This window comes from Cyphomyrmex costatus, unplaced genomic scaffold (assembly GCF_001594065.2).
Source record: "Cyphomyrmex costatus isolate MS0001 unplaced genomic scaffold, Ccosl1.0 scaffold97, whole genome shotgun sequence".
Lineage (NCBI taxonomy): Eukaryota > Metazoa > Arthropoda > Insecta > Hymenoptera > Formicidae > Cyphomyrmex > Cyphomyrmex costatus.
Window position 1 is genome coordinate 2,372,233 of NW_017280561.1, and position 10,483 is coordinate 2,382,715.

Genomic DNA, 10,483 nt, shown 5'->3' on the forward strand with positions numbered 1-10,483 from the left:
CATTGTGAACAGCAGCCTAATGGACAAAACGCTTTACATGTATGTGTCACACGTACGATTGAAAAATATATGTATGTGTCACACGTACGTCTGAACATAACTGAAACGTACCCTTTTCGGGACTCGGTCTCTAGATCTCGGTATCGGCTGCACCAATTTTATTCGGACTAGTCGCAATCGAAAGATACCGATGACATTATATAATAAAAGTGTTTTTAGATTTTTGATTCTGCTTTTAAATTCTGAGTAATTTTAATCTGAAGTTTCAAGATGTGAAAACTCGAGATAAAGCTAGTGGTAGCGTCGTGAATTTGACATCGACATGAACATATACACACATCAAGTATCATGTCATCATGTCAGACGGTTATATTTTTATTTTATGCACTTGGCGTCGCGACGCTACCGCGTCGCTTGATCTAAGATCCAGCTTGACTGTTACAGCATGTTCTCATCAATATTTGATTTTAAACTCTTATGATCCAATAAGATTTGATATTGTTAATGGTTTATTGTAGAAAGCCTATTATATATTCCGTGTTAAATTGGTCAATTAATGACCAAGACAATTAGATGCCACTCTGAAAAAAAGATCATAACGACTCATCACAAATGTCAACAGTCACAATTTCTTTGAAATAGAATCTCACTCCTATCTTACTATAAAAAATGAAAATTTTTGAGTTAATTTTAAAAACAAGTGGCTTAATTTTCAATTTTTAAGAATTAGATTTCATTCTTTAGAGTTATAATACTTTAAAGTTTTAGAGAGTACTTTTTGACAATAATGACAATAATAAATTAGTTTTATAAAGTAACTTTTCAAACCTTATTTAAAAAAAAAAACATTTTTGAAATCGAATAGTAAACGTTGATTCTAAATAATATATTTGATATTATTTTAAAGTTAATTAAACTTCTCTCGGAATACATAAGATCCTAGTTCGATCTCCAGCCAAATATTCTTTGCAATAAGATTATTTACAGATTTTAAGTTGCTTAAAGATCATTATAAAAAAGCCTATTAGAACATTATTACTACTCTATTTCTACTAGAATTACATTTTAAGACCGAAAATAAATTCGGCGCGCAGTTTAAAGAATTAGATTTGTGGTATATAATGTACATATATATAAATTTACACGGAATTGTTTCTGCACTGAAGATTTAAACTTGACCGCTTAGCCTTTATTTCTTATTTGTTATTTATTGTGTTTTATTGTATTCATTCACCCGATAAAATGATATGATAATAATTTTAATAGTATTAATTAATCTTATTTTAAAATTCAATTGTAATAAGGCTCAACGAATTTAAAACTAATCAGATAGTAGGGCTACGAGCCATAATTTTCTTTAATTTTTGCTTAATTCTAATATAGTTGCGTTTTTAACATTGAAAACATAGATTAATTAAATATATTACTACGTCGACCCGCCATCAGAGGTCTATTGATATTCGCAAATTCTCGCAAGTGCTGAGATACGCGTATATCACTTTATATAGAATCTCGATTTAATAACTTACACCGGCGTCTAAGGTAGGCTTCCATTACAATACTTTACTGATGAGTCCAGTATTGTGAAGCCGGGACGAAACGCCAACATTACGTGATATTCTTTGCAATATACTAGAATCAATGGAATTAAAATTTTAATGAATCTATTGCTCAATGTTAATTTTAATTAATCTATGTTTTCAATGTTAAAAACGCAACTATATTAGAATTAAGCAAAAATTAAATAAAATTATGGCTCGTAGCTCTATTATCTGATTAGTTTTAATCTTATTTTATAATTGATTATATAAATTTTTATATGCATATAAAAATTACTTACAATTAAAGTTTTTTATCTTATGAATATAACTGTATATTACTAGTTTATATATATAATATTATTAAAGTTATTTGTATATCATATTCATATAGATATTTATAAAATTTAATTATATATATATTTAATTATGTAACATTTATGTTTAAACAATAATTTTCAATATGAGTCAGACTTGGCTGTAATGAAAATTTATTATAAATAATAACACATATTTTATAAATATGTACGTTACCAATACGTTTAAATTAAAATATTTGAGTTTTTTTTAAATGAATGTTTCTTTGAGTAAGAAAAAAGGCAATTTAAACATCTCTTATCATAAAATGAAAAAAGCATACCTTTTTAATACCACCAATTTGCTATTGTAGTAATTTAAACAATAGCCTAGTTTACACCCAACGACATATACCTTGATCTTTACCCTGCCTAACCCATTAACGCCCAGACGGACGAAAATTTGCCGTTGACTTTGACGATCTTTTTTTCGTATGAAAGAGGGAGGAAAAAAAATTGGCATATACTATTCTTAACGTAAAATTTATCGCTCTTTCATAATCTGTGGTTAAAAGGACCCCACAGAAAATGATAGGGAAATGGGTCCCAGTCGAATGTCTTGTAACTGGGGCAAATGATAGTTCAGATCATGTAGATTAAAAGTGTCAATGGGCCCAAAGTCCCAAAATGGCCAGTTTTCGAGTTACAGTCGTTTGAAACTGACAATTTTCGCAAATTGCAGAATGGTGATCCACCTCATTCTAAGTGAAGTACGGCCAGGGAAAGATATATAATCTGTCATTATATATAATTTATATACAACTGCACTAAGTTATATATCATTATATACAGTCTATATATAACTATATATAATTGGTATATAATTACATAATAGTTAGTATATTAATAAATATATATATATATATATAGTATATAAAAATGAGAGACAATGGTAATAGTAATAATAATTGATATCGATAAACGGAGCGGATAAAGAGAAACGAAGGAATTGTATGGAAGGAGAGTGAAAAAAACTGGCCATTTTGGGACTTTGGGCCCATTGACACTTTTAATCTATATGATCTGAACTATCATTTGCCCCAGTTACAAGACATTCGACTGGGAGCCATTTCCCTATCATTTCCTGCGGGATCCTTTGCTTACAATGAATGTAGAAAAAGTTATAAACAATTTTTTCCAAAAAAACACGTTTTTTCGAGGAAAAAATTTCTTTTTAACCATATTTTCAAAAGGAAATCGGATGAGAATTGCCTCAAAGGCCCAAAATGTCGCGTCCATGGACCCTCAGTTACAAAACCTTAAAGCTAGTTTTCTTAAATTTCAAGATGGTGGACGACAACATGGCGCCGAAGCCACGAAAAATGGTCCACAAGACCAATGCCAAAATTATTTTAAAACGACCAATATCACTTGAAACAGAGAGAAACCTGAGAGCGGCCATGGCGGCCTTTTTCCTGTAATGCTTCTCACTAGCGGCACCAACGTCCATTTTCGACCTGCGGGAACTACGTACCACGAGAGCGAGCGAAACAACGAGACTCGCTGTCACTCTTCAGCTAGCATTAGTATTGTTCGTTTTGTCTCTCGGGAGCTGCTCGGAGTCGCTCTGAATAAACCCAGCGTACTTGGATGTGATCCATTTAATGCTGCAAATGCTTCGTTGATCAATCAGAAGAAAAAATTTTATGAATTGATCAATCAAAGTATATTTCGAGATATTTACAGCATTAAATAGACCACATCCAAGTACGCTAGGTTCGTTCGGAGCGACTTTGAGCAGCTCCCGAGAGATAAAACGAACAATACTATTAATTCTCCGACATCAGTTTCAATTGGAAGCCTGCAAAGTTAACTCGGCCGATTAAATTAATCGAAGCTTGGTGACAATGGCCCTAAGCGAGGTTACAGTTATTTACACCGTCGTGACTTATCGTGTTTAGGTTAGATGTAGAATATAGGTGGCGACCTAAATGTAGGGTGTAAACTAAACTAATACATATCCAAATTAAAAATGTAACATTGTTATTACTAAATACATATCCCAACGGAAATTAAGTTGCTATTTCTAGATTAATATATACTCGTATTGCGATATACAAAAGTCTACATTAAAAAGAATAAATATTAATTTGTCATTGTGATGAGTTAATACGGCACTACCCAGCAAGCAAACTGCGTTGTAATCTAAAATCTATTTTCTTTTTTCCTTTTCCTTTATCCTGACAACTAATCAATATTTAAATTATTTAATATGAGCTAGGTTTGCACTCGTCATTCAATGATACAATCTTATAATCATTTCCTACAGTCTATTAGATCAATGCATACAGATACGATCAAGTTTGCTTAATTGCCATTAACCTTGAGAATTATGCACATGTTACTTTTTTTGTAGTATGTGATGACTTATTCAATATTTGCTCATCATAGACAATATACATAGTATAAATAAAAAATTCCTGCACTGAATCTTTTTCTGCTAATGTAACAACACTGTAAGTTTCTATAGTGGAGTAGTGTGTAATAGGAAGTTGAATAAAACACGTGCAGTAAAATTTTAATTATTTATATTTATGAATATAAGTTTTTGTGTTAATAATTATGAAAATAGTTTTTTATGTTGTCTGAATGGAGCGTGATGTTTTAACGATACTCAAATACTCGATAAATGAAAATAAAATTTTTTGTAAATTGAGAAGAATGGATCAAAAATTTATGAAACTCTTCTCTGTCATCTAATTATATATTTCTGTCCAAGTCTTTCCAAATTTCACAAGAAAATTGATTTAAATCAAGTTATATTTTTATTTTAAGTTTTATATTAATTATTTTATAAAAAAATATGTCAACGATACTCAAATACTCGATAAACGAAAATAAAATTTTTTATAAATTGAGAAGAATGGGCCAAAAATTTATGAAACTCTTCTCTGACATCTAATTATATATTTCTGTCCAATTCTTCCCAAAATTCACAAGAAAATTGATTTAATCAAGTTATATTTTTATTTTAAGTTTTATATTATTTTATTAAAAAATATATATGTTTCTTTCCGTTGTCTGCGCTCTTATTTCTTGTCCATGGATTTCGAACATTTTTTCTATTAAGGTACATATTATAATACACAGATTATTAGATTTTAAGTTATTTTATTTGATGTTAATGATTACATTTTAGACTACTATTGTTATTACCTTGACTATTACCTCGACTATTTAATTTATCCTTTGTTAACAATTATGTTTTAGACTACTTTTGTTACTGCCTTGACTATTTACGAACTCTAGACTTACCACTTTCATATATTCGCAATAGTAAAGAATATGAAGAATGCGTTATGGAAAAAATTTAATAGATTTTAAATAGTACGATAACTTAATAAGAATAAGGAAACCGCAATAACTAACGGTCTATTATAAGCCATTTACGGTCAAAGCTAGATCACTATATGTTTATTATAATGTGTGAATTTTATATACCGCGTATGTAGTTCCCAATCACGTGCCGAAAATTTTTTCAGACTTACAACGCAACACTAAACAACTACCGCAGTAATATCACTTTTTAGTTAAATTGCTAAAGCACATCTAACAATTATTTGATGCTTCTATATAGCATCTTATTAGATCTTTAATAATATGTTGAAAGACATATATTAAAATTTAACAATGTAAATGTTAAAGTAATGATGAATCTAAAATCTGTGAAAAATAAGATTGCGAAGAATATACACGAGTTGGCGTTTCGTCCCGGTTTCCACTACTGGACTCATCAGTAAGGCATGTAATTGGAAACTTACCTTAGACGCCTGTTTTAGTTATTAAATCGAGATTCTATATATACAGATATGCGCGTATTTCAGCACTTGCGAGAAACATTGCGAATATCCATAGACCTCTGATGGCGAGTCGACGTAATAATATTCTTCGCAATCATTTATCTAAAGTAGTAATAACGTCTATTTTCAGGCTGACGTAATTAAACAAAGTACGATAACTGTAATTTATTGTAACATTGATAATGACCCAATCAGTGTCGAACCGTATGTAAGGATGTTTATTATTATTTATTAAAATTTCCTTTGTTATACATTTGGCTCTAAGCCCGGCGTTTTTCTTTATTATTAAATATGTTCTTTGGATTTTTAGATCCGGAATTCTACACGTGTATAATTATTGTATAATTACGAAATACCACACCTTCCATTACATAATCGTCTCTGATTATAATAACAAAACATTAATGGAAATAATCGCTTCCTTTTCATTTTGATCTATACTTTTAAAGATGTAAGTTGCATACTAGAATAGCTGGTTGTATACATTGCAATGTGTAATAGAATATGTTTTAATTCAAATTATATTTAAATAAAGATATATATCTTAAGAAAAATATAGATCACATTTATTTTTATCAGCTTTTTTAATTTTACTGTAGACTATTGCATTGTCTGCAGTAAATTTTTTGTTACACAATGATACATGTGTATGTATAAATATCCGAGATATTCTATTATGAAAACATTGCTACACTTTTTAAAACATAAATTATCATCTCATCAAATAACTTTAGTTTTTATAGGCCTAAAAAAAGAATATTACACACCTCTAAGCAAAATGAGGAGTGTAAATCTTCCATCGAATACTTAATAAAAATTGTTGTTAAATGGCAAGATAGAAAAAAAATGAAAAAATTTGCATAATAAGAAATTTTAATTCACGTAACGCAGTACGCTGCACAAACATAAACTTTGCTAATATAATACATTACAGCAATAATAAATTGATATATTATTTTAATGTAGAAACTACCGTAATATATAGGGTGTCCCAGTAACTCTACAAGGCAATATCTCTGTTACCGTTAATGATACGCGAAAATGTCTAAGGAAGAAATTGTTTGGTTCGGAGGGGAACATGTATTGGTCACCTTGTTTCTTTTCTAGGTGGAGGCGCTAAAAAGATATGAAGGTCATCTCCACTCTTTTAAATGGAATTATGTAATTTTTTTTAGATAACGTGATTCCTCTAATTTTGCATATAAAAGTATTAAGGTAGAGATACCAAAAAACCAATAGTTTTCGAGATATTTTACATTTTATTTTGATACATATTGGCACAAAATGTTAAATAACTCGTAAACTGTTGACTTTTTGATTATCGTACCTTAATACTTTTGTGAACAGAATAATGAGATAAATCAAATGGTGTAAAGAAAACACATAGTTGCTTTAAAAAAAATATGTATACAAAATGGATAATTTTTTAAATACGGAACTATTGTGTCTCCAAATAAACAAAAATGTTAGATATAAAGAAAACACAATTAATCAAAATAATCTTTATTTAATATCTTTGTTACCTTTTTAATAGAGTTTATTAAATTTTAATATCTATGTAATCCAAAAAAAAACACAAATAAACTTTTAACATTATAAAAACAATATAAATTGACAAACTTTTTCTAATTGCGTTCCATTTAATTTTCATGTTAATATTTGTTAATATTAATAAATTGTAAATATTAAAAAATTTTAACTTTTAACATTTAACATTTTTATGTCGTATATCATTTTTATGAAATAAGTTAATACAACAAATCTACTTTGAAGTGTATTTTTTTGTATAATAAGAGAAATGAAATAAAAGAAAATAACAATAAATAAACAGGCTAATGAGAGTCAAAAACTGCGGTTGTTCGTGCGAATTAAAATTATTTATTAAAATATACTTATAAAAATAAATCAGACGTTTCGGCTTCTATTTAAGCCATCTTCAATGATCTGAACAATATCCATTCAAATTCAAAATAGCATGGTCATCAATTGGCTGCACAGGTGTGGTAATACATCATCTCCATTAGAATAAGACAAAAAATTTGATCGTTTTTTGGCAATTAATGGAAAACAATGCAGCAAATTAACATCAAAAGAAATTACAAAGTTATACGTGTGAAATAAAAATGATACACAGTCATTTTGACTATTGTCCGTTGACTGTGTATCACTTACTGTGTAAGTAATTTTTATTTGATTCAAGATCGCCTTCGCGAAGATATAATTAAGATCATGCTTATTTGTGAATCGGTTATTTCCGTGATATTTCTATTAGTTCCTCCTATAGGAATATTGTATTTTAAAAAGAAAGCTTAACGTCAAGGCTTAACGTCGTGTAGAGTCAGGATAACCAAAAAAGGAAGGAGCTTTGTCAGGAAAATTAGTTTTAATAATACGTCCTTCCTCTTGCACGTCTCGAGTAAAGGTGCAGTCACATGGAGTCAATTGCGGGAGCCAATAGGATTGTTGTATCTCTTTTCTATCAATGTTCCGTTAAGGTTGATTTATACTGGCCGTAAACTGTTAACTTATGCCGTAATCTGTAAAAATTGACCAATCACAGTCGAATGAGAGGGGAATAATCGATTATAATTGGTCAATTTTTACAGATTACAGCATAAGTTAACAGATTACGGCCAGTATAATCCAACCTTTACTGTTTCGTTCCGTTATTTCTGACTCCATGTGACTGCACCCTAAGTAGATCCTCTTTGTTAGGGTTACCAACCCAAGGCCTCAGAAAAAAAGTATATTGGTTGCCAAAAAGAGTACATTTTCCAAAAGAAAAAAAAAGGGAAATGAAAAAAAAGGTTTTTTCTATTGATTGCCGGTAGATATTCAATAAAATGACATGTGTGCAATGTAACTTCTAAATATATGTTGATATAATAAAAGTAATATTTGTTTGCGTTTTAGTAACTACATTTATACATATAACATTATTAAAATTGGACAATTAAAATTAATTTAAATTAAAAAAAAACTCAATCTTTTATGTAACAACCATATATGTACAGTCTTCAGGTGTCACGAACCAATTAGAGGGCCGCATTCGCGTCTTAAGACAAAGACAGTCTTCAAATAAGAACTGACTATATGAATACCTAACACAACCTAGTACATACAAACCAAGCATAACTTCGTATAAATTTATAAATATTAAATAATAATTTTTTAAATTTTGTCTCATTTTTAAAAAAAAGAGTACAATAAGTGAAAAGTAAGAGTACACTGTTTTCCGACCTCGAAAAGAGTACATGTACTCTTTAAAGAGTACGGTTGGTAACCCTATTCTTTGTCGACATTCTGTTGGATATATTTTACACGTTTTCACACCAATTATATTAGAAGGAATAGTGGGCTTGTAGATATATACATCATCCATCCAGACAACTACCTCGTCACCATTAGTAAGAGTTAAATATATACTGATGTACAATCCTTTAAACTATCAAGGGGAATAACTATCAAGGGGATAATGGCTGTTTTCCGCAAAGCGCATATGCGCGCATTCCCCTATAGTATATGTGACACTCACTATATAAAATGCGTGCATATGCGCTTTGCGGAACGCAGCCAATGCAATGCCCGCGAAAATGGCGTTGCCCAAACGGACACTGGGTACCTGAGTGTACAACGTCGTCAAGCTGAAATAACCTACGTCAGGACAAACGAACAAAACGAGCTCAATTCGCGGACACGCACCAAGCTCTGTGGGTTCAATCGCTCGGTCAAAGTCAGCAACACTTTCAAAAATATTAAATTGAAAGCACCCGAAACATGTCTACTGCGATTGGAATTGAGCACCCATTGGTCATTGGTCAAAGCTCGATCAAGAATGGCAAAATTATGTAATAAACCTAAAATTTTACAGAACGTTACGTGAGGAAAAGCCTTAAAACGTGCAAAATGGGCCTTCTACAATAAGCCATAAGTCATAAATAGGAAGTAAAAATTAAAAATTGACGACTGTGATTGGTCCATTTCTAGCTTATGACTTATGATTTGTGGCTTATTGTAGAAGGCCCATTAGGCTGCGCACAATGGAGGAACAGATATTAGATATTAAAATATTAACTTATCAGATACCAGTTACACCCATAGACTATGGGTGCTTTGCTTTCCAGCAAGGACAGAATCAGACACTGTGTAACACAGAGAATTGTTTCATCCTTGTTTAACATAGGCAAACAATAAGGATGTAATGATTCACTGTGTTACACCACAGTATATACAGTAGCGCAACTCTCCTGATTTTGTGAAGCCTAAAATGAAGTGCGCATGCGCGGCCGAGGCGCGTAACCAATCAGGGCACTGTATTCAATCTCACTTCTTCTTTCCATTGTCGGTGTCTGTCAGTCCCATTGAAATGTCCATATAAGGCATTTAAAGGACCATTTGACGGAAAGTGGCGGGAACGCGACGAATTTTATGTGAGAAACAGTGAGAATAGTGCTACGTGTGATAAAGTAATAAGTGATACGTGTTTAATTTTAATAATTATTCAGTGTATTCAGACGTGTTTAAGAAAGTGTAAAAAAACAGAGAACGTAGACCGAGTTAGCTTTACGGAGAATAGGTTATCTGTACAAAAATAGTACAGATTTCAAATTCTCTTGAAGCACTTTGATCTTAGCTTTCTGTTAAGGTGCTTTTTCATGCGCAGCACGCTGCAGCAGCAATTCGTTACTATTGGTTAAGAATTTTATGTAAGCTAGATGACGCACTTCCGGCGCAAAATACATTTTGCCGCAGTTCGTTGAAGTTGAACCGAACGAACAGCAAGCAGCAA